This window comes from Carcharhinus amblyrhynchos, chromosome 9 (assembly GCF_965287045.1).
Source record: "Carcharhinus amblyrhynchos chromosome 9, sCarAmb.v2.hapA, whole genome shotgun sequence".
Taxonomy (NCBI): Eukaryota; Metazoa; Chordata; class Chondrichthyes; order Carcharhiniformes; family Carcharhinidae; genus Carcharhinus; species Carcharhinus amblyrhynchos.
In genome coordinates, this window is record NC_137332.1 from 17,509,928 (window position 1) to 17,531,219 (window position 21,292).

At 47.6% G+C, this 21,292-nt stretch overlaps 1 protein-coding gene across 2 annotated transcripts in view; it reads left to right on the forward strand.

The window, feature by feature from the left end:
• The window catches only part of LOC145347618 (very-long-chain enoyl-CoA reductase-like), an 87,524-nt gene that overhangs the window by 22,907 nt on the left and 43,325 nt on the right, over window positions 1-21,292 (forward strand). The window contains exon 1 of one of the 2 annotated variants that reach the window (XM_080195252.1): window positions 5,169-5,229. The exons of the other annotated variant lie outside the window; for it this stretch is intronic. The gene's annotated coding sequence lies outside the window, so the exon portion shown is untranslated. Of the gene's footprint in view, window positions 1-5,168; window positions 5,230-21,292 lie in introns of those variants that run through there. 2 annotated transcript variants of the gene reach the window in all.

Genomic DNA, 21,292 nt, shown 5'->3' on the forward strand with positions numbered 1-21,292 from the left:
GGAGCACCCGGAGAAAACCCACGCAAGCACGGGGAGAATGTGCAAACTCCCACAGTTATCCTGTGCTTTCTTGTGTCACATTTATTAAAAGTGCTGCTCTCTATCAAATCAATTCTTCGGCACTTTGCAGGAGTCAGTGCAACGTTTCGACAAGCACCGGCAAAGTCTGCCTGCCCCGTGCCAATGGTCTTGGCATCATGGAGCATCCGGTCAAAATAACAAATAGGCGCATTCGCCTACTGGCAGTGTGACCCTTCCCAATCATCAGGGCGATAGCATGGGCATTGCGTTACAACACTGGAGATGTACAGGATGGACAGGATGTTACAGCGGTCTGATGCTGTTGGCACCCAAGCTGCCATTTTGGACCTCGCCGCTCCTGTAACCATTGCTCTAATAGCACAAAGGCCCACCCTGTAATAATCTTACTTAGGCCAATCTTCCATCATCATAGAATCCCTACAAGCAGAAGGAGGCCATTTGGCTCATCAAGCCTGCACCAACCACAGGCCCTATCCCTGTAACCCCACGTATTTATCCTGCTAATCCCCGGGACACGACGGGGCAATTTAGCATGGCCAATCCACCTAACCTACACACCTTTGGAGTGTGGGAGGAAACCAGGGCACCTAGAGGAAACCCACGCAGACACAGGGAGAATGTGCAGACTCCACACAAAGAGACAGCCGGGTTGGAATTGAACCTGGGTCTCTGGTGCTGTCAGGCAGCAATGCTAACCACTGTGCTGCCCATTGCCATAACTATGAGTCCATGTGATGTCACCAATTACCCTTTATTTACAGCGTGTTTTCAACACCGTTCCGCAGCTACAGAGTGCAGGTCAGCCCTGAGTCTACCTACTGCTGGCCTGAGTGGAGCCGGTTGGTTTTAAACCTCCCACTGCTCCTTCCCTGTTGGGTAAGCCTCCACACGCTTAATAGGGGAGTTCATATTCTTCGAGGCTCTTGGGGAGATCTATTGACAATCCCCCGTGGCTGTCATAACTCACCCCTTCACCAGTGCAGTCTAAAGGCATCACTGTCTAACCTGCAGGTGAAGTGCTTTTGTTGCAGGGTTAGTTGAAGTATTGCGTTGTTGGAGGGGTTGAGGGGAGTCAGGACCGAGAGGGGCTGGACATTTGGAAGGAGTTATGTGCTTCTGGAAGGCCTCTGAACACTAACCTTGCTTCCAGTCACGCATCCCACCACCTCTCCTCCCAACCTCACCCTGCATGATCGGAGGGAGACAGAGTAGAGGTAGCAGAGAAGACAAGCTGCTTGCAGAGAAAGGAGGAGGAGGGGGAGAATGATTCTGAGCAATAGCCCCACCAATGTTCTTCGGGGATCACTTCCCCTAACCACACCAGTAAGGCAGCCTGGGTGCGATCAGCATCTATGCTTCACCAAGGAACTGCTCACAGAATTGTACCAGCTCTTGGAACCAGGCCTGCAGTCAGGGGGTAGAGGGAGGATGGCATTGCCAGTGACAGGTGACCATGGCCCGCAGCTTTTAGTCAGCTCTAACAGGTGACATTGCCACCATATTGAAGCTCTTTGTCCACATGTAGATTTGGGAGCTCTCAGAGCTGTGGTATCCCAGGATACGACACCTCATTACCTTCCCTCTAAACAGGGAGAGGCAGGAGAAGCCGTCACGTGACTTTGCTGGGATACGAGGCTTCCTTGTGATGCATCAAATACACACATGTATCTCCATGGGTGCTAAATCTCAGTATGGTGATAAACTGGAAAAACTGAGATGTAACTCAGCTTACAATTGGTGTGCAACCAAACCTAGAACACTGGGGATGATTCTCCCAAAAAATTCTAAGTGCTGAATTTGTGTGAAAACTGGAGTAACTCACCCTGGTTTTTTTTAGCAGGATTTTCAAAATGTATCTCCCACAATCTGAGCGTGGCAGTGTACCTGAGAGAGGTTCACGCTGAAAACCTGTGGACTGGGGCCTATTCCCACCTGAGAGGCTGGTAGCATAACGCTGAGCAGGCCACTGTGCATGTGCCAATCTGTCAGAGTGGCGATTGGCGCATGCCCACCAACCCCGCACTAGACCCGAGATCCCCATCACTGGCCTCCTGGACCTCCCTGGGCAAGCCCCAATGCCTCCTCCCCTGTCAGCCTCAACCTCCTCGACACCACCCCCCCCCCTTCACCTGCCTGATGCCAGGTGGGCAGTGCCAAGGTGTCCCTTGGGCATTGCCAGGTGGGCAAGCTAACACTGCCTGGGGGCATCTCCCTTAGCCCCCATTTCCTGGGGTGGGAGGGGGGGCCTCAATGGCCTCTGTTCCCTCCAGCGGGGTTGGCCCCCTGTTTGTGGAGTGAGCTACTCTTGGCAGAGGGTGGGGGGGTGGGGATGTGGGGAGATGCTAGTGGGTCCAGAGACTTCAGTCCCAGACCTGCTAATCCAATGTAAATAGGAATTTAAATATGGAAATCAGCTCCTTGCCAATTTTTGGCGGGGAGCTGAATATGCAAAAAATCTTTGTGTGGGAAACGTACGGAGGTCGTGTTGCCCGGCGGGGAACCTGATAAATGGCCCCTGCTGATGTGTCCTGGCCCATTGCACTGCTACAACAGTGCAGCGGGTTGGGGGAATCACCCCCATCATGTTGATCAATGCCTGCGTCCTGCACCGGTCAGTCATTCCAGCCAACTTTGAGGCACTGTGTCCAACCAGAGGATGGTTTCTCGATGACTCTGTTCTCCACTTTACACCCGGCCAATGAGTTCCCTCTGGAATCACCCCACGCTTGGCCAGCACTCGTACAATGGCAGCCAGGAGGGTCAGCGAGCAGCCCACTGGCGTCCTGAAGGAACAGTTTTGCTTCCAGGAGCGCTAAGAAGGAATTATTTACTGGAATGTGTGTCCAGCTCCACGGTGACCATTTTCCACAATCTGGCCATTAGGTGGTGGAGTACGGGACACTGGGTACCACCTTGGGAGGAGGAAGGGAAGGGGACACATCTGAGTGAGCTGTTCTACCAGCGTCTCATCACACTCCTGTTGCCCTTGATGAATCCGCAGATCCCCATTGGTCCACACTTCTCCACCATTCATTTGTTGTGGATTATCACTTGTGATATCTTGAAAGTCCTGCAGTAAAAGTCACCGCAAAGCAGCAATTCCAAACCGACATTATCCAGAACGCGCTCAATAAAACACGAAACTCAACAAATCATCCTTGTGCCTCCCCTTTTCCTGACTTTGTGTTCCTTTGGCTTTCTATCCCCGTGACTCTGGCTTGGCTGCTGGGAGGCTGCAAATGGACTTGAGGGCCAAGTTTCAGACTGCGCCATTTTGTTTGATTTGTGGATAGTAGGGTGGGAGAGGGGCGTGGGGAGGTGAGGGGTGTGCAGTGACACCAGCTGCCGTTTATACATCATCCCATATCGTGAGATGAAATTGAAGTGAGATTTGACATGGTACATAGGGCAGGAAAAAAAATCGACATCCTAGATGGGACGGCACAGTGGCAAAGTGGTTAGCACTGCCGCCTCACACTGCCAGGGGTCCAGGTTCGATTCCTGGCTTGGGTCACTGTCTGTGTGGAGTCTGCACATTCTCCCCATGTCCACATGGGTTCTCTCTGGGTGCTCTGGCTTCCTCCCATAGCCCAAAGGTGAGCGGGTTAGATGGATTGGCTGTGCTAAATTGCCCCTTAGGGTCAGGGGGACTAGCTAGGGTAAATGCATGGGGTTATGGGGATAGGATCAGGGTTGGATTGTGATCAGTGCAGACTCGATGGGCCGAATGGACTCCTTTTGCACTGTAGGGATTCTATGATTCTGTAGCTTCAGCAATGTTGCCTGGCATTCCCTTAGTGACGGCTACTCCAATTCTGAGAGTTAGCACCATGTCCTGCATGGGGGTCAGTCTCCTGTCATTTAACTGTGGGGTGCCATCTACTTTGGGCCACCTTTTCCTGTTAGTGAGTGGGAAGTGTGTCAGTGAGTGTTGCATGCTATGGCAGTCAGGGTTGAATAGCTCCGTATTTGGGAGCTGTGAGATATGGCTGTGAGGCCTGGTAAATGTGCGAGGGTCCAGCTGGAGCATGTGCCTGTTGGACATGAGTCCCAACTGTGAGAGATTGTTGATCGGTGAGTGATGGGGACGTGGTGCACTGGGCATTGTGTGAAGTTGCTGGTTCAGTTACTGGGCTTTGAAGACACGTTCACTGATCCTAACACACGTGTGCCATCATGGAGCTTCTTCTGACACTCCTCAGGACCACATTGCTGGCATTAATTCCATGCTTCTGCCGCCTTCGCTGTGTCTGTCGGGGGGTCTCCTGTGGAGAGCTCACCTCTCTCCTCTTTTCAACGTCCTGTGCTTGTTCTGAGATGGTCTTTCTTATCTGTGGATTCTGTAGGCATGGTTCTTGGTTACTATGCAGTTGTAGGCGCATTTTGGCATCTGTTTAATGCTTGTTTATTAGTAAATATTTAAATAGGTTACAGAGTAGGCATGTTGCCCTTGAGCATGGTGTTCCAACCGCCCTTGAGAATGAGCCGAACGCATTAATGACTGATGTTAGTGATACATCGCCATCTATGACACATATTAGCATATCCCACCTTTTATATAGCAATGCTATGACCTCCAAAGCTGCATCTCAGGATCGGAGTTCTTTCTCTCTCCTGATGCACCATAACTCCAGGTAATTCCTGTTAATCTATATCCCAACCTGTTGATCAATTACTGCAGCCAGCACCCCCTCTTTCAGAGGTGAAGGCCGACTTTAAGAAGTGCGGGGAAATTCTAATTGGTGCTGATCTTGTATTATTCTGGGAACTCTGCGATGTATCCAGCCAGCCAGTCAGCACATCTAGCACCGGGCTACACGCCAATATTACTTAAACAAGCAGGCGAACGGGAAGTTTATGGGCTTGCCCGCATTCATTTCGATGAACACAGGTTACGATCTCCTCGTCTGTTCTGGCCTTTTCAATTATTTGGCTTCAATAAAGGGGGAGTAATGGACTCTCAGCCAGTCACCAAGCAGGAAGAAACAGAAGAAGCACTTGTACAGGCACCATTAAGGTATGCCGGAGTGCAGCAGTAAAGCTTCAGTAAGCACTTTCAGTGCTGGAGGGAAGCAGGCTCGGATCATTGAGAGCAGCATTTCTCCCAGGCCATGTGTAAATTCAGCATTGCGATCCTGCCAAACAGCCCAATGACCCCCTGTTGATTATTTCTATTCTCTGAGAAAGGTGAGGCTATCGTACAAATGCTTCACGGGCGGCACTGGGATGGATTATTTCAGGCACAGCGTAAAGAATTGAAATCCAGGCTCGCTAGTAATTTCCTGATATTTCAGATTGTTAATCCTAAAGGATTTTGACCCTCTGAGTTAGGAGATACCCACCAATGAGGCAACAATGCTAAAAAACAGCTCTTTTGGCCATCTATATGTGGATCCACAAGGGATGGGTGAGATCCTACATGAATATTTCTCATCTGTATTTACTGTTGAGAAAAGCATGAATGTTAGGGAAGTTGGGGAAATAAGTAATGATATCTTGAGGAGTGTACATATTACAGAGAAAGAGGTGCTGGAAGTCTTAAAGCCCATCAAGGTGGATAAATCCCCAGGCCCTGATGAAGTATATCCCAGGACATTGTGTGAGGCTAAGGAGAAAATTGCGGGTCGCCTAGCAGAGATATTTGAATAGTCAATAGTCACGGATGAGGTGACCGAAGATTGGAGGGTGGCAAATGTTATGTCTTTGTTTAAAAAGGGCTGCAAGGAAAAGCCTGGGAATTGTAGGCCAGTGAGTGTCACATCTGTGGTGGGTAAGTTGTTGGAAGGTATTTTGAGAGACAGGATCTACAGGTATTTACAGATGCAAGGACTGATTAGAGATAGTCAGCATAGCTTTGTGAGTGGAAAATCATATATCTCAAACTTGATTGAGATTTTTGAAGGGGTAACCAAGAAGGTAATGAGGGCAGTGCAGTTGATGTTGTTTATATGGACTTTAGCAAGGCCTTTGACAAGGTACCGCATGATAGGTTGTTGCATAAAGTTAAATCTCACAGGATCTAGGGTGAAGTAGCTAAATGAATACAAAATTGGCTTCTTGACAGAAGCCACAGGGTGGTTGTAGCAGTAGTTTTTCAAACTGGAGGCCTGTGACCAGCTGGAGGTGTGTCACAGGGATCAGTGCTGGGTCCACCGTTATTTGTCATTTATATTAATGATTTGGATGAGAATATAGGAGGCATGGTTAGTAAGTTTGCAGATGACACCAAGATTGGTGGCGTAGTGGACAGTGAAGAAAGTTATTGTGGATTGCAACAGGATCTTGATCAATTGGGTCAGTGGACTGACAAATGGCAGGTGGAGTTTAATTTAGATGAATGCGAGGTGATGCATTTTGATAGATTGAACCAGAGCAAGACTTACTCAGTTAATGGTAGGGCACTGGGGAGAGCTACAGAACAGAGATCTAGGGGTACATGTTCATAGCTCCTTGAAAGTGGAGTCACAAGTGGACAGAGTGGTGAAGAAGACATTCGGCATGCTTGGTTTCATTGGTCAGAACATTGGACACAGAAGTTGGAACGTCTCGTTGAAGTTATACAAGACATTGGTAAGGCCACACTTGGAATACTGTGTACAGTTCTTATCACCCTATTAAAGAAAGGATATTATTAAACTAGAAAGAGTGCATAAAAGATTTACCAGGATGCTACTGGGACTTGATTGTTTGAGTTATGAGGAGAGGCTGGATAGACTGGGACTTTTTTCTCTGGAGTGTAGAAGGCTGAAGGGTGATCTTATAGAGGTCTATAAAATAATGAGGAGCTTAGATCAGCTAGATAGTCAATACCTTTTCCCAAAAGTAGGGGAGTCTACAACTAGAGGGCATAGATTTAAAGTGAGAGGGGAGAGATCCAAAAGGGTCCAGAGGGGCATTTTTTTCACACAGAGGGTGATGAGTATCTGGAACAAGCTGCCAGAGGTACTAGTAGAGGCGGGTATAATTTTGTCTTTTAAAAAGCATTTAGACAGTTACATGGGTAAAATGGGTGTAGAGGGATATGGGCCAAATGTGGGAAATTGGGACTAGCTTCAGGGTTTTAAAAAAAAGGATGGCATAGACAAGTTGGGCCAAAGGGCTTGTTTCCATGTGGTAAACCTCTATGACTCTATGAACCTTCAGGGTCTGAGGTTCAAACAGAAACAACCGTATGGGCCTTTGGAGCTGCAAATGGTCCATTGGCCTAGTTCCAATGTTTGGACACTCTGCTGCTCTAATTTATCATTTTCCATGGAATATCTTCTGATGGGAATTGTTATTTTTAATTGCCGTCATCTGACACTAGATAATGATTTCAGGAGATAACAAGGCAGAAAGTGATGCTGGAGAGAGGTTTCCAATCAGCGTTAACATATTAATGCACATTGTGTGTTTCCCAGTTGGCAAAAGGCAGGGTTACCAATCCTCAAGATAAACAAATTCCATCTTTCTCAGAAGAGATCGATTGCCATTCGGAAATTGGCAAATCAATACCTCAAATGTTCATTTGCAGTGCGGCCCAGAACACCCTGTCTCCCCCAATCACCCTACATCACCCTAATAGAGCCCCTTAAATGATGTGAACACCTGCGTGCAACTAGCATTAAGAAGAGGGACTTGCATTCTCACTCTGCCTTTTTGGATTACAGGACATCCTAAAGTGCTTTACAGCCAATGATATGTTGTACTGTCACATTGGTGCAGCAGGTGGCACAGTGGTTAGCACTGCTGCCTCACAAAGCCAGGGAGCCAGGTTCAATTCTGGCCTTGGGTCACTGTCTGTGCAGAGTTTGTACATTCTCCCTGTGTCTGCGTGGGTTTCCTCCAGGTGCTCTGGTTCCCTCCCACAATCCAAAGATGTGTGTGTTCGGTTGATTGGCAATGCTAAATTGACCTTAGTGTCAGGGGATTAGCAGGGTAAATATGTGGTGTTCTGGGGGTAGAGCCTGGGTGGGATTGTGGTCAGTGCAGACTTGAGGAGCCGAATGGTCTCCTTCTGTACAGTAGGGATTCTATGATTTTATTTTACTAGAGGAAGAGCGATCATTAACTTGAGCACAGCAAGATCCCACAAATAGCTATGTAGTAATGACCAGACAATCTTTTTTAGCAGTAAACACTGCGGAAGAAGTGGTGAGCACTGAAATAGTGCTACCATTGTTCCTGTCCACCAGAGAATGTCAGTTTAATACTGCCTTTGCAGAGAGGCACCTCTGCAAGTTCAGAGTACCCTCAGAACTGCATTAGAATCTCAACTAGGCTTCACACTCAAGACTCCAGAGTGGGATTTGAACCAACAGCCCTCTGATGCAAAGATGAGAGCGCTACCAGCTGAGCGTTGTTTCTGCAGCTCCTGTGATACAGGTTCACAAACGCTGTGGGATGGGCTTTTGGCGAAGTGATGAGGGTCCGGGGCCTGATATCGAGTTGCCCACTGGTTGGGCAGCTCCACATTCGCTATCCATTTAAGAAGAGGGCGGTGGTTGGGTTCCTGAGGCAGGGGGCCCAGTAGCCCTGGCACCACAGGGGGAGAGGTGAGCAGAAACATCAGCATGAGGGTGCCTTGAAAACCCACTGAGAATTGAAAATTAAAGATGGTTGTTAAGGCCATCAGTGCAGAAGGAAAATCTCATCATGTATGACACTTCATACATGAGACACACACACACACACACACACACACACACCCTATCCACACACACACACACACACACACACACAGACAATACCCTATCCACACACACACAGACACCCAATCCACACACACACGCACACACACACAGACACCCTTTCCACACACACACACACACAAACACAAGACATAGGCTGAGTGGTCTAATTCTGCTCCTATTGAGTCTGCCCCGCAATCAATCAAATTTTTCTCATCCCCATTCTCCTGCCTTTTCCCCATACCCCCTGGTCCCCTTATTAATCAAGAACCCATCTATCTCTGTCTTAAAGACACTCAATGAGCTGGCTTCCATAGCCTTCTGCGGCAAAGAGTTCCACAGATTCACCACTCTATACAGACACACACACAAACTCCCTACCCACAAATTAGTGGTTGGGGTCTGGAATGCACTGCCTGGAAAGAGACAGCTTCAGTCAAGGCAATCAAGGGGACATTAGATGATTATTTGGACAGAAACACTGCGCACGAGTATGGTGAAAAGACAGATGGCACTAAGTTATGATGCTGTTTTGGAGGGCAGGTGCAGACATGATGGGCCAAAAGGCCTTGTTCTGCATCTTAACTATTCCATGGTTCTGTTCCTGCGTTACACTGTGTTGGTTGCAAAGTTATTTTGTACATCCCTAGGGGGACTTTCACAGTAACTTCATTGCAGTGTTAATGTAAGCCTACTTGTGACACTAATAAATAAACTTTAAGGTGATATAAATATAAGTCCTTTCCTTAATTTTCTGTGTCTTTGCGCCTTGGGGTGGGTGAATGTGATATTCTGAAGAGCTGCCAGTGAATGGTGCGGGGTGGGAGGGAATGTAGAAATGCAGAGAGACTCTGACATGAAGAATTCACACGCCACCACATCTGATGCTAAAATAACAGAAAATGCTGAGACAAGCAGATCGACTCTCTCAACTTGTGCAGTCCCGAGGCAGTTTCTTTGGTAATTGATTATGCTGAGTCAATGGCTTTGCGAGTGCTCGCGAGGTTTAATTGCATCTTATTGATCTTTTTCTCGGATCTGCAGCGTAAAGATATGCGTCTGTCTAAGGGGCCTCACCAACTCTCAGCTGGGCCCAAAGCAACGTGAGTAATCTCAGCATGTGGGTAGTGGACTGGGACCATCCATCTCACTGCTTGGCAGGTCCCGTACCTCCACAGTTGGATTGCCAACTCTCCAAGACTGGCTTGGAGTTTCCAGGAATTGAAGAACAATCTCCAGGACACTGCTGTGTGCAACCATGGGGGGGAAAAAACCCATTGGATTATTAAACTAGATCATATATCTCATTAAATATTTCTCTCTACTAGATATAAAAAGTATTGAAAATGGGGCAGAACCTGTTTAACTGTCAGGAAAGCATCATCCAATGGAGTAGCTTTCCAGTTGGTGCAGGAAGGCGCAAGGATAGATGTGTTGGCCGACTAATGGCTGGAGGGTGGGGACAATTCACGGGATAAAACCTCCAAGAATATCTTTAATCACAGCTGGCAGCTGACTCCAAGCTTAAATAAAGATGTAACAACCATGCACAACAAATAATTTATAAATAACAATAAATGTGGCCGAATCCATCATGCAAACCAACCTCTCATCCATTGACTCTGTCTACATTTCCCGTTGCCTCAGAAAAGCAGCCAGCAAATTAAGGACCCCACACATCCCGGACATTCTCCCTTCTACCTGTTTGCTGTGCTGTGTTGTTCTTTGTTCTTCCGTTGGGACATACCTACAAAAGTCTGAGATCACATATCAACCGACTCAAGAACAGCTTCTTCCCTGCTGCCGTCAGACTTTTGAATGGACCTTCCTCACACTAAGTTGTTCCTTGTCCACACCCTGGCTATGACTGTAACATCACGTTCTGCACTCTCTCCTTTCTTTCTCTATGAATGGCATGCTTTGTCTGTATAGCGTGCAGGAAACAATACTTTAAAATGTACACTAGTACATGTGACAAAAAGATATCAAATCAAAAATTTTAAACAAATTGAATTTAGACCGATTGAGGGGAACAGGGAGCTAACACGAAACAAACAGGGCAGTTACCCTGAACCGTCAAAACATCAAATATACCTCCATTGGAGGAAGTTGAGAATGGTGCCCTTCCCTCAACTTTGCCAATTAAAAAACAAAGGTGTCTCAAAGCACTTTACAGCCAATCAGGTACTTTCAAAGTGATGTCAGAAATATGCCAGCCAACTTACGCCCAGCAAACTCCCAAAAACGGCCATGCTAATCTTGTTTTGATAATGTTGGTTGAAGGGTCAATATTGGCCAGGATAACACTCCTGTGATCCATGGTACATTTTATATGCATTGAAATAGGCAGATGGGACTTTGGTTCACTGTCACATCCAAAAGATTTACTGAGCCCACAAGGCAAATTACTGCCCTCAATCTTAGTCCAATCAGAAAATAGTTTAATAAAGAACAACAGGATTAAAGTTCTTGGCATTCACGGAGAGATGGAAATTCAATAAGATATGAATGGCTCATTATAAATATTCTTCAGGGTTGAGCATGTACTCAGTGAAAGACAAGAGCAATGCAGCACATCGAGTTCATCTGAGCCCTCTCACTGTGCAGATGTCAAGGTTGTTTTATTAATAACTGACAGGGGCCATGGGAATCCCCTGTCAGTACACACAGTGCATTAATACTTAGTGCAGAGATAAACAGGGCCTCCGTGGGGCCGATGATAATTGATCCCATTCTTTGAATCGCAAGGCCTGATTGACATGACTCTTGCTCATCCACTCTGGATCTGAAATGGTTATAAGTGCAGCTCTCACAGAGAAACCCGGTAGATGGAGATCTCTGAGAAGTCATCGAGAGCAGACCCATGGAACGATATATTTGCATGGTGCACACCCCAGCCACACGTACAAAGCAGTTGTTGTTCATTGTTCTCATTCTTGCCCATCAGGCCAGCAAGATGCTCTAAAGCCTGGATTTTTAGGATGGCAGACTTCCTGACTGGTGCTGTCTGCCCCATGCTTCAGCGGGCATTAATTGGCTGTAGGGTGGAGTTCTGCCCCTCACTCAGGAGGAAATTCTGCCTTAAAGAGCTGCAGGCCAAGCCGATTGCACTGCAATGGTCAGGACTGGGACTGCATGTAGTTCTCAGAGCCCAAGTCCCAGGGTTCCATGAAGAAGTACGTTTTGGGTGTCTCCAATGGGATGGGGTAGTGGAGGCCTGGGGTGGGGGGGGGTGGGGGATAGTATGGGATTGGGCTACTGGGGCAAGAGGCCAGAAGGTCCAGAGAAATCCCATAGAATTCCCACAGTGCAGAAGGAGGCCATTCAGCCCATCGAATTTGCACCGACTTTCCAAAAGAGCATTTTACCCCCTAGCCCATCCCATGTTCTATCTCTGTAACTCTGCACATTTACCATGGTCCTGTGGTCACCAGACAGGGGGAGGTGCCAGATGTTAAAAAGGGGCTTCTGATGAAGGTGAGCACGCCCCTTCCTGCCTGAGGCTGGAACCTGATTATTTTTGGCCTTTTCTCAGATCCAGGAAATCCTGCTGCCAGCCTAAAAATAACAGCTGGGCAGGAAAGAAGTGTTGAATAATTGGCCACTGAGAGCACTTGGGGCAGGGCAGGTGCCTGTCTGAGGTCTCACCAGCCCCTGCAGAAATTACGAGAGGTCGGATTGGACAGTAATCCAGCGGGAAGCCCATCCAAGGAATTCTACACTCACCCATCGTTCATCCCACCCCTGGTCTACAAGCCGCTGATGGGGGAAGCGTATGTGTGTATCATTCTGTGCCTTCAAGGCCTTGGACTCTGGAATTTCCCCCATAAACCTCTCCGCTCTCTCCTCTTTTAAGATGCTCCATCAAACCTACCTCTTTGAGCAAGCTTTTGGTCTTGTACTCTAAAATCATCTTACGTAGCTTATTGGTGTCAAGTTCAGGTGTGCAGTAGTTTTTCCCCAAGGGTCAGGATTATGTGCACTGCTCTTTTCGATATATATTAATGACTTGGGCCTGAGCACTGTAACCTGCTGATCCCTGATGCAGTAAGAAGTCTGACAACACCAGGTTTAAGTCCAACCGATTTATTTGATAGTAAACTCACAAGCTTTTGGGGTTTATCCCTTTGTCAGGTGAATGGAGAGTTCTGGACTTAAACCTGGTGTTGTCAGACTTCTTACTGTGTTTACCCCAGTCCAACGCCGGCATCTCCACATCATGATCCCTGATGCCCCAGTGGTATAGGAGGTCTAAGGCCCAACCCACCCCTCCCACATTATTTGCACAAGCCACCTGTTGGACTTTTGCCTCAGTAGCCGTCTGCAAGATGTGGGCACCTGACCACACAAGTGGACACTTTCGTGTTCAAAATGTCTACTCACCGCTGCCATTGCACCAATGACCCCCCTCTATTCTACCTTCCTCCCAGCCCTGCCTTCAACCCAACCTCGCTGAGACTGTTAAGAATCTGCTCACTTTATTCAATTCTACACATCATCCCTTAGGAAGGATGTCATAGACCAGGAGAGGCAGCAGAGCAGATTTTGTCGAACTTTTTGAGCGCTGTTGGAGTTGCACTCATCCAGGCAGGTTCAGAGTATTTTGTCACACTCCTGACTTGTAGGTGGACTGAACACCTTGACATTTTTCAGCTGATGAGAGAGCCATTGGTAATGGGCAAGTTACTCTGACTGGCAAGATGTGATGAGTGATCTACCACAAGGATATGTGTTGGGACCTCAACTAACTATTGTATTTATTAATAACTTTGATACTGGGATAGAAAGTCATATATCAAAATTTAACAATGCCATTGACATTATAAACAGTGTAGCTGGAAGCATAAAATGACTAAGAGATATGAATAGACGAAGTGGATGTACAAAACTCAGCCAGATGGATTTCAGTGCAGGAAAATAGAAAGTTTGGATATAAAAGCATTAGAACAAGGTATTAGCTGGACGGTAAAAAATTAGAAACTGACTAGGGATCCAGCTACATGGATCTAAAATATCATGAACAGGTACAGAAAATAATCAAAAAGATTGTTGAAGTTAAAGTTTATTAGTCACAAATAAGGCTGACATTAACACTGCAATGAAGTTATTGTGAAATTCCCCGAGTCGCCGCACTCCGGCGCCTGTTCGGGTCAATGCACCTCCCAAACTGTGGGAGGAGACCAGAGCATCCGGAGGAAACCCACGCAGACATGGGGAGAACATGCAAACTCCACACAGATGGTGACCCAAGCCGGGAATCGAACCCGGGTCCCTGGCGCTGTGAGACAGTAGTGCCAACCACGGTGTCACCGTGCTGCCCATGACCTTTTCTCTAGAGGGAGTCACAGAGAGCAATACAGCATGGAAACAGGCCCTTTGGCCCAACGGGTCCATGCCAACCATGGTGTCCTCCCAGCTAGTCCCAATTTCCCACGTTTGGTCCATATCCCGCTAACCCTTTCCTATTCATGTACATAGAGTCAAGGTCGAACTTCAGCCATGCAAAACCCTGGTTAATCCATACCTTTGGTTGTGTTCTGGGCACCACATCTCAGCAGGGGCATTGAAATAAAGAACAGAAAGTGCTTGGAAAATTCAGCAGGTCTGGCAGCATCTATGAAGAGAGAAACAGAGTTAATATTTCAGGTCCAATGTAACTCTTCTTCAGAACTGGGTATATTGACCTTAGAGTGTGGATATATCCGAATGATATCCAAGGGGAGTGCAAGGGGAGATAACACAAGCAGAAGTTCTGTTGCTCGGAATGAGAAAGATCAATGATTTGATTTATTATTGTCATATGTATTGGGATAGAGCGAAAAGTATTGTTTCTTGCGTGCTATACAGATAAAGCATACCGTTCATAGTGTACAAAGGGGAGAAGAAAAGGATTTGATTTATTATTGTCACATGTATTAGTATACAGTGAAAAGTATTGTTTTTTTGTGCACTATACAGACAAAACACACCATTCATAGAGAAGGAAAGGAGAGAGTGCAGTTACAGTCATAGCGAGGGTGCAGAGAAAGATCAACTTAATATAAGGCAGGTCCATTCAAAAGTCTGAAGGCAGCAGGGAAGAAGCTGATCTTGAGTTGGTTGGTATGTGACCTCAGACTTGTATCCTTTTCCTGACGGAAGAAGATGGAAGAGAGAATGTCCAGGCTGCATGGGGACCTTGATTATGCTGCCGTCTTTTCTGATGCTAGAATAATTGTTATTTAAAAAACGGAGTGTGGTAGATTTTTGTAACCAAAGGGTTAAGGAGTAAAGGTGAGAGAATGGAGTTAGGTTATAGATTAACAATGATCTTACTGAGTGCTGAAACAAACTTCAGTTACTAAATGGAATATTCTTTTCTGAGGCTCACAAAGTGGAGACATGGATATGTGGGGGACGGGTGTTAGAAAATGGATAGGATTGGATGAGATAGAATGAAGCCAAGCCAATACAAATGGGCTGTCAAGACAGTCCTTTTTGTGTGTCTTGGGAGTTAAGAGAGAGACAGCAGAGCTCCAGTCTGGGTGAATTTGTTCAGACTTGTCCCTGCTCCTCTTGTACTGTATATTTGACCCATTCTATCCAGGTGTTCGCTTCCCTGAATCCCGTTTCTATTTCAATGGTCTCTCTTAAATCCTTTACCTCCACTACCCTGACTTCTCCCGAGACTCCCCGGCTAGGGGCGGAGGAGTTCCTGGTTTCGGCATTTTTGACTGTAACCCTCACACAACACAGGGCCGCCCCCACCCTCCCTGTGTGTTCCTTGATCTTGACCCCAAAAACTTGTCCGTCGAGGCCCTCTGTCCCACCGTCGTCTGACTTTTTTATGGTGAGGTAGAGGGGGTTACATTGGTTTAGCTTACAGTCTCTGGGAAAGATCTTCCGTGGAACCAGTGATACTTTCTCGCGAATCCTTAACTTAACGTCTTCATTTAACCCCCCTACTTGACAAGATTCTACTTTCCCCTGTTCATTTTTAGTACACTTTGGGTTCTTATCGAAGACAAGTAATTCTATTTCCCTCCCTGGTATCTCTTCTGCCCCGTAAGGTCGTCTTTGCAGGGTACCATTCGACAGAGGTCGATCTCAATTACCTGTGCCTGGGGTGATTGGATTATAGTAAGGGAGTACACTTGGGCCGCCTGCCCAGCACCTATGCCCCCATAGAGTAAACATATTATTAGTAACATCCCGCTATTGCCGTATATTGCCCAAATTGACATATCAAAAATCAAGTCCAATCAGTTCTTCGCGGTGTGGTGGCCAGGAGTAGGCACTTCTTCTGCTGGTTCTGGCACCGGTCCTTTCACTCGAGTGTAATGCGTCCAGCCTTTCTCAGCCGTGCGGATAGCCGTTTCCGTGGTCAGAAGTACTAAGTAGGGACCATCCCAGATCGGTTCTAAAGTCCGGAGTTTCCAGTTCTTGATTAGGACCCAATGCCCTGGCTTGATGGTGTGTATCGCAAACTCGAGAGGTGGTGTCTGTGCCAGGAGTCCCTGTTGGCATAAATGAGATAGAGCAGACCCCAGGACCTCAACATATTTATGCACAAATACATCGCGGGACTCGAATGTGGGGAGTTCCCCTTTTGGCCCATTAAAGGGGAGACCGAACATTATTTCGTATGGGGACACCCCCAAGTCCCGCCGTGGCTGCGTTCGTATTTGCAGCAAGGCAAGGGGAAGGCACTTGGTCCAGGGCAACCCGGTCTCTGTCCTGAGTTTTGTCAGCTGTTTTTTAATAGTCTGATTCATTCTTTCCACCTTGCCCGAGGACGGGGGATGCCAAGGGGTGTGGAAATCCCAGCTTACCCCCACTGCCCGCACTATGTTCTGTAGGACAGTGGACGTAAACTGGCTCCCCTGGTCTGAATCGATGGCCCGGGGGAGTCCGTATCGTGGGATAATTTGTTCGAGAAGGACCTTGCTAACCTGTGTCGCCGAGGCTATGGCGGTTGGGTACGCCTCAACCCACCCTGTCAAGTGGTCCACTATTACCAAAAGATATTTCAGGCGCCCTATGGGGGGGAGTTCGGTATAATCCACTTGGATATACTCGAAGGGCCTATAGGCTGGGCTTCTCCCTCCTTGCTTCGTATTCTGTCTCAGTCCTTTTTTATTTATCTTCCGACAAATTACACAATCTTTCATGACTTGCTTAGCCACAGTGTATAAACCGGGATGTGCGTACTGACGCAGAAATGCATCGCACATCGCCTGTGTCCCCCAGTGTCCTCCCCGATGGAGATGACTAATTATGTCTCTGGTCATCGGTCGGTTTAATAGTTGTCGACCATCGGGTAACGTCCATTTCCCTCTTTCATCTTTCTGACCCCCAAGTGATTTTAGCTCGGCTTCTTCCTTTTCGCTAAATGCTGGTGTTTCTATTACTTCAGACACTTGGGGCACCCAGACCAAGCAGTCCACTATCTCCTCCTCCGTCCCTGCCAATTTTGCTTGTTCGTCCGCCAACTGGTTCCCCTTTGTCTCTATCCCATTGTCTCTCTGGTGTCCTTTTACATGGACCACAGCAATTTCCCGTGGCCCCAGCAGGTCTTTTAATATTTTAGTAACCAATTCCTCATGTATCAATTCTTTTCCCCTACTATTTATCATTCCCCTTTCCTTCCAAATTTTTCCAAAAGTGTGTACCACCCCGAACGCGTACTTGGAGTCGGTGTAGATGGTCCCTATCAATCCCTCTAAGCCCTTGAGAGCCCGGTGTAGAGCATATAATTCACATGTCTGGGCAGACCAGACATTAGGCAGTCGCCCCCTTTCTACCAAATTCCAGCCAGCTTCACTAATGATCGCGTATCCATTATGCCTTTTTCCGTTTACCACCCGGGAGGATCCATCTATATACCATCGCTTTCCAGTGTGAAGAGGGGAGTCCCTTAGATCCTCCCTTACCTTACTCTGGAGATCTATTATGTCCGAACAGCAATGTTCGAGCCCCTCGCCTTCTTCCCCCTTCCAGAGGAATTCAGCTGGGTTCTGACAGGAATTGACCTCTATCTTAAGATCGTCCCGATCTAACAAAATGGCCTCATACTTCAAGATTCTTGAGTCCGTCAGCCATCTTCCAGCCCTCTGATTTAAAATAGTCCTAACCTGGTGGGGGGTAATGACCGTCAAGGGTGCCCCAAATGTCAGCTTCCTACTTTCTTCCACCAATTTGGCCGTGGCAGCCACCGCCTGGACACATTCTGGCCAGCCTCGGGAAACTGGGTCCAGTATCTTTGATAAGAATGCCACTGGCTTCCTTTTTCCCCCCCAATCTTGGGTTAAAACTCCGAGGGCGGTTCCCTGTTTGGCATTTACAAAGAGTCTGAATGCCTTACTGAAATCTGGCAAGCTCAAGACTGGCGCGGTCATCAATTTCTGTTTCAGGGTCTCAATTAGTTCCTCCTCTTTCTCGTCCCACTGGATTTTGTTAGGAGCCCCCTCTACAAGTTTTAGGTACAGACCCTTGGTTAGGGGGGCATAGTCGTCTATCCATAATCGGCAATAACCTAAGAGTCCCAAAAACATTCGTAGCTCTCCCTTAGTTCCCGGGAGTCCCAGTTCAACTATTCCCCTCACCCTTTCCGGACTTATTCTCTTCTGTCCCTGGCTTATCAAGTGTCCCAGATACTTAACCTCTCTTTCTGCATATTGGAGCTTCTTCTGGCTCACCCTTAGTCCCTGTCCTGCCAAATAATTCAGAAGGGTATTTGTTCCCGCTACGACCTCCGCTTCTGTGGGTCCGGACAACAGGAGGTCATCCACATACTGTATGAGTTTTAGGGCTGGGGAAAGGATCAGTCCCTCTAATACCTGCTCTAAAATCTGACCAAACAAATTTGGCGATTCAGTGAACCCCTGGGGAAGCACTGTCCAGCGGTATTGCTGCTTCCTGCCCGTGTCAGGGTCCTCCCACTCGAAGGCGAATAAGTCTCTACTGGCCTCGTCCAACGGGCAGGCCCAGAAGGCGTCCTTTAAATCCACTACACTGAACCATTCATGTTCTGGGAGTATCCGCCCCAGTATAGTGTATGGGTTCGGCACCACCGGGTGTCGTACCTGTACAATCTTATTGATTTCCCTCAAGTCTTGGACCATTCTGTAACTGCCGTCAGACTTTCGGACTGGCAAAATGGGAGAGTTATATCTCGACATACATGGTTCCACCAGCCCATCACTTATCAGGTCTTTCATCACTTCTTTCAGGCCCTGTCTCCCTTCCCGGGAGATAGGATACTGACGTATCTTGACAGAGGGGCTCTGGGGCTTAAGATCAATTTTTACAGGCTGAATCGAGAGTCGCCCTCTGTTTCCCTTGGCCGTCCATACTCTAGAGTCTATACCCGTGAGTCGGTCCTCGCTAAGGTATGACATAGTTACCACCAGGTCTTCGTCGTCCCCTACATTTATTCGGAGCCCGAAGCGGATTATCAGGTCCCGCCCCAACAGACCATAGGGGAGATGAGGGAGGTGGAGGAGCTCTGCTAAAAGCTCCTCTTCCTCCCATTGTAGTACCTGTGGTTCAAATAGTTTCGCCCTAAATACCCCTCCCTTTACTCCTGATATGTTCAACATTTCAGTTTGGTAATTGGCTCCTGTAGGATAGATTGGGATTGAGGATCTGCCTGCCCCTGTGTCGACTAAAAATGTAACATCTTCCTTTTGTGGACCCACCTTTAAATTTACCAGGGGTTCTTGGTAGGTCCTTTTTCCGATTCTCCCCTGACCCCTCTAATCAACCTCACGTTCCATTTCATAAATCCCTTCTCGTTCCTTCTTAAATTCAGGACACTCTCTTTTGAAGTGTCCCGGTTTCCCACAGTGGTAACACTCGGCCGCCCGGGGCCGGTCACCACCGTAAAATTCTCCTCGTCCTCTACCTCGGCCCCTCCTGGCCCCCCCTTCCTTCCAACCTCCCCTTGACCTTCCCCTACCTACTGTATATCCTTCATCCGTTATCCCGGTGGACTTACATACTTCCCTAACGGCTGCCACCATCATCTTTGCCTTCTGCTTTTCCTTTACAACCTCTCTCTGAACAAAGACCTTCTGCGCTTCCCGCAATAATTCCGCCATGTCCTTCCCACTCCAATCCTCAATCTTTTGTAGTTTTCTCTGGATATCTGGCCAGGATTTCGTTACAAAATTAATTTTTAGCATTCCCTTTCCAATTTCATCATCAGGATCGATTCCTGAATATTTGCGGACAGACTCCCTCAGTCTGTCTAAGAACGTGCTGGGTGATTCATCTTTTCCTTGCCTAATATCAAATGCTTTTGCCACATTCTGCTGCTTGGGGACACATGTCTGGATCCCCCGAATTATAAGATTCCGGAGATCCGACATGTTTGTCCGCCCTTCCTGGGTATTATGATTCCAATTTGGATCCTCAAGAGGGTATTTTTGATCTCCCCTGAGTTGTTCTTGCTGTTGGTGATCCCTATCCCAAATTTCCATGGCCCTATTTCGGATCATAACTCCTTCATCGTAGTTGAATAATATGCTCATTATGGCCCGGAGTTCCCCCCAAGTATATATGCTTGGACCCAGGAATTGGTCAAGTTGTGTCGCTACCGCGACAGGGTCCTCTAGGAGAGGGGGCAACTCCTTCCTAAGTTGTCGGATGTCTGCCGAGTTAAGAGGCACCACCACGAACCCTGTCTCTCTTTGTCCGAAGGGAACCTCCCTGAGAGGGTGCATTTCCACCTCGGGCACTGAAGCCCCATTATTCTGCTGTTGTTCCAGGGACTGTTTTATTACCAACCTCTCGGACCTTCGCAGACCCTCAACTGGGGGTCCGCCTCCTGTGCCGTTCTCAAGATTTATGAGATCATCCCCTCGGGGCCCTTGGGCCCCATTATTATTTGGTTGATATGCAGGGGGTACATTTGGTACAGGAGGGGGTGGCGGCGGGAGGTTGTCAAGAGGGTCCCATTGCCCCGGTCTGCTCTGTGGGATCATTGGATACAGGGAGACTGGCTGTGGCGATCTACTCATCGCGCCCACCCAACAGGCAGCGTACTTACTTTCCTCGGGGTTAAAGGGTTGTTTACTATTAACATATAAATTTAATATCTGACAGACCCAATCCTCATCCGATCCATATTTTGGCCACAATACAGATGGTTTCCGGATTGGTTCCTTCGTCCACACAAAACAACAATATTTTATCATAACCTTCTTTTTTAAGTCCTTAGTCTTTCGGTCCCCATCCCAATTTTCTAACTGTATCCCCAGAGGACTGTCGGGGGGTATTCCCTTTTCATCATTATTATTTCCCGGTTTCCCATCCTTACTCTTGGACGGTTTACCTCCCATGGTTAGTCTTCAGTTGTCGTCTTGGACACAAGTTAATTTATTTGTGCCCTCAGATCAAACTGTCATAACCATAAAGTCGTCAAGGAAGAAAATGACTCTCACCCTTAATCAGCCGAATTCCCGGGAGAGAAATTTCTTACCTTGATCCGTGCACGGAGTTGTCCGACTTCTTCCAATGATGTGTATACCCCCTCACAGATTTCAGTCACAGTCCTAGCAGTCCTAGTGTATAGAAGTCATCCGTGTGATTTCCAGGGT